The 4,661-nt window shown below is 42.9% G+C and overlaps 1 pseudogene; it reads right to left on the bottom strand.

Annotated features, from left to right (window-relative positions):
- Positions 1-3,724: 3,724 nt before the first annotated feature.
- LOC130290111 (U2 spliceosomal RNA) lies at positions 3,725-3,818 on the bottom strand (annotated as a pseudogene).
- Positions 3,819-4,661: the final 843 nt, after the last annotated feature.

Raw genomic sequence — 4,661 nt, 5'->3', positions numbered from 1 at the left:
GGACTTCATTATGATGTAGGAAAGTGCCCCCCCCCCCCCAACCAACCAACCTGTGGCTCACCAGGGGTTGCAACACTACCACTTCCATTTTGCTGTCAGGTCATGATTGGAATATTAGTTTTGCTTTCAAGCCACAAGTTGGGAAACACTGATGCAACTTTATTAGGGACACTTGTTCAGTTGATTATTATCACAAATAGCTAATCAGCCAATCATATGGCAGCATCTCAATGCATTTAGGCATGTAGACGTGGTCATGACAATTCACTGAAATTTAAACTGAGCATCAGAATGGTGTAAGAAAAAGGATTTAAGTAACTTTACATGAACATGACATGGTTGTTGATGCCAGGTGGGCTGGGCTTTGTATTTCAGAAACTGCTGATCTACTAGGATTTTTACACACAACCATCTGTAGGGTTTACAGAAAATGGTCCATTGTTGCTGACCATGTCCATCCCTTTATGACCACAGTGGACCCATCTTCTGATGAAACTTCCAGCAGGATAATGCCCCATGTCACATGACATCATCTCATACAGGCCAATCAGGTCACATGACTCCAATGGCCTCTACAGTCACCAGATCCCAACCAATAGATCAATGCTGGGATGTGGTGGAACCGGAGATTCTCATCATGGATCCAACAAATCTACAGCAACTGTGTGATGTCATCATATCCATATGGAGGAACTGTGTGATGTCATCATGTCCATATGGAGGAACTGTGTGATGTCATCATGTCCATATGGAGGAACTGTGTGATGTCATCATGTCCATATGGAGGAACTGTGTGATGTCATCATGTCCATATGGAGGAACTGTGTGATGTCATCATGTCCATATGGAGGAACTGTGTGATGTCATCATGTCCATATGGAGGAACTGTGTGATGTCATCATGTCCATATGGAGGAACTGTGTGATGTCATCATGTCCATATGGAGGAACTGTGAGATGTCATCATGTCTATATGGAGGAACTGTGTGATGTCATCATGTCCATATGGAGGAACTGTGAGATGTCATCATGTCCATATGGAGGAACTGTGTGATGTCATCATATCCATATGGAGGAACTGTGTGATGTCATCATGTCCATATGGAGGAACTGTGTGATGTCATCATGTCCATATGGAGGAACTGTGTGATGTCATCATGTCCATATGGAGGAACTGTGTGATGTCATCATGTCTATATGGGGGAACTGTGTGATGTCATCATGTCCATATGGGGGAACTGTGTGATGTCATCATGTCCATATGGGGAACTGTGTGATGTCATCATGTCCATATGGGGGAACTGTGTGATGTCATCATGTCCATATGGAGGAACTGTGTGATGTCATCATGTCCATATGGAGGAACTGTGTGATGTCATCATGTCCATATGGAGGAACTGTGTGATGTCCTCATGTCTATATGGAGGAACTGTGTGATGTCATCATGTCCATATGGAGGAACTGTGTGATGTCATCATGTCCATATGGAGGAACTGTGTGATGTTATCATGTCCATATGGAGGGACTGTGTGATGTCATCATGTCTATATGGAGTGACTGTGTGATGTCATCATGTCTATATAGAGGAACTGTGTGATGTCATCATGTCCATATGGAGTGACTGTGTGATGTCATCATGTCCGTATGGAGGAACTGTGTGGTGTCATCATGTCCATATGGAGGAACTGTGTGATGTCATCATGTCTATATGGAGGAATGTGATGTCATCATGAGGAATATGTCCAGTAACTTGTAGAAAGTATGCCACGTAGAATTAAGGGAAAAGGGGGTTCATCATGAGAATAGCAAGGTGTATCTCATAAAGTGAAATGTATATTGACCAAATACCCTTATGGGCTAACCAACTAGCTGCTAGAACAGTGTTCCTAATTTGTGAAACTCCCACGATTCTGTTAAGGCATGGTAGAAATTGTAGTTTTGCAACAGCTGGAAAGCGACAGGTTGGGAAACACTGTACTACAGTATTCATTCCAATAGGGTAGTGTGGCTTGGGCCTGCCAGCTCATACCTTCTAGCTGACCAGCCCTTGAGATAGTAATTGGTCTTTCCAACCGAGCAAACATTCATGAAGCCAAGGGCTATGTGTTAACCCCCGAGATATTTACCCTCCCCCTTCTTAAAGTACCTCTTACAGAACCCTTTACACATCCCACCCGTCCTACCACTACTTTTATCAGTAAAAAATGTATGTGATGTATACAAAAACACAGTTGCATTAGTTGCTATCAGTAAAACAACCCTGCTTAAAGCCGGTTCCCGAAATAAATTAAACTCCACAATACCCTGTAACATCCAAACCATTATATAGATAACTAGACAGAAAAATTCCAGACAAAAACTGATGTACTGTGTTATACCTAGTGCAGGGCCTAAGCAGGAGAAATCAGCAATAGTAATACTAAAAAAAGTGTATTAGTTCCTGTTTACTTTTTGCCTCAACCCTCCACATGATAGTACCCTTCTGTTAGTGTTTTTCAAAAAATGTGTCTCCAGCTGTTGCAAAACTACAACTTCCGGCATGCCCGGACAGTCTCCTGTTTGGAAAACACTGTTCAATGGCCATTTGTGTTCCCAGGGAGTGCACTAAACGTAGAATTTGCAAACCTTTTTCCCATGGTACATTGCCTGGTACTTAAGACTCACTATGCCATCTGTTTGTCTTCACAAGGAGAAACAACACCACAGAGAACTAGTTATGTTCAGCTTTGAAGCCTGCAGAATAGTGATACATATCATGCACACTCACCATGACTAGTCCTACAGCGCCATCTGTTTCATACCAGCTCGGCTTTATCCATGTGATCACCAGTCCGAATCCCTTTCCACCCAGATCTGTAGACTGCTGTTGTCTCTATGGGATCAGGATATACTGTAGTTATAAACCTCCCTAAAAGCTGATCTTGGACGAAACAGATGGCGGCGCTTTTTTATTTTTTTTAGAGCCGAGGAATGTGCTCTCAAATCACCCAAAGTGCAAAAGGTGTTACACAAAAAAAAAAAAAAAAAAAAACATGCACAAAGGATGCGGTTTATCGCAAGCCCTTCTCCTACAGGAGAGAGGCCCCCCAACAAACATTACCCTTCGGCTCCGGACCAAAAGGTACCTGCGAGGTTTGCCGAAGCTACTAAGGGACCACAAATGCACCTGGCATCCACCTTGGTGTAATCCAAGTTATCTGCCCGCAGAGCCGTAACAGTTGGTACCCTGCCCATGCAGGAGTACCCGGGGTTTTTGCAGGGAGGTGCGGAACCTGTTGGCCACACACACCTCCTCTAGACCGCCAGGAGGGACACCCAGAAGGGCTACCACATCCTAACAATCCTGTGGACACACAACACGCAAAAAGTGACAAAAAATAAATAAATAAGTGAATGTGCGCAGATATACTGCCTGGACATCCGGCCGCATCTATAAAAATTTCTCTGATCCCAGCCAGAAGGCCGGCAATCAAGAGGTGAGTGCCACAAGGTGAAGAGATGATGGTAGCTGTGCTTCCACACAGTGAGCCAGTACACCTAATGAGTTTTGGCACCTCAGGGTCACCACTCCCCAAGGCACTAAAGTACCTCGGCTCTAGCCCCTCCCAGCTTCATGGCAAGACCCGGAGGGAACAGGTCACATCGGGGCAGCCGTTGAGCTAATTTCTCAGAACCAGCCCCAGAACGCCCTGGTATACCTGCCCCCTCTATGCAGCACCCATCCCCACCAGTCCCACACCAGTGGTGCCCGATCCACCAATATGAACTGATAAGAACAAATACTACACTTGATCTTAGCCTAAAGGCCAAGAAAGAGATGTCGCTGTAGGACTAGTAATGGTGAGTGTGCATGATATGTATCACTATTCTTCAGGCTTTAGAGCTGAACATAACTAGTTTTCTGTGGTGTTGTTTCTCCTTGTGGGGACTAACAGATGGCAAATCAAGTCTTAAGTACCAGGCAACGTAAAAGAAAAGAAAGGTTTGCTAATATTTTTTCTGCCTATTTGCTGTGATTCTCACAAAATCCTACCATTTTGCTGTGTCTGCGCAAATTGCAGTAAAGATACACAAAAATCACAGCAAAGACACAGCCAAAACACAGTAAAAACACAATGGCCCCCAATTACTAAAGTTCGACGGACTCTTTTTCTCGGTTATTGCGCCTAAATTATAGTCGCAACGTCTGTGCGACTATTTTTGTGGCCAAATTTTACGCCGCACAACCAACACTTTAGAAACCACTCAGAATGTTTTTTTTTCTCTCTGAAATGGGCGTGTTTCATGCAAAAATGGGCATTTTACAAAACGAAAACCAAAAAATACTCGGAGTACTTCCAAAATCACTCGAGAAAAAGTGCGAGTTTGCCTCACACAATAACCAAGAGGCCGAGTGAAATTCCAAAAATGTAGTGATTTCTAACAAGGGACTGTTTACCATTGTGTTTTTTTGTGAAAGTAACTTGTTTTATAACCGGAAAACATTTTGTACAGTTAAATACTGAATAAAATATTGAATGCTTTTGTGAAAGTTAATATGTATATTTTTTTTCCTTTTTAACACATTTGCAATATTAGGTTTAAATCCATTTAACACCCAAGCTGATAAACAAGGAGAATTGTTGTAATGTTTGAAGAATTATAACACATGAATACTTTTGA

Source organism: Hyla sarda, chromosome 8 (assembly GCF_029499605.1).
Source record: "Hyla sarda isolate aHylSar1 chromosome 8, aHylSar1.hap1, whole genome shotgun sequence".
NCBI lineage: Eukaryota > Metazoa > Chordata > Amphibia > Anura > Hylidae > Hyla > Hyla sarda.
Note: the sequence above shows the minus strand (reverse complement) of the source record. Positions and strands in the feature narration are given on the sequence as shown.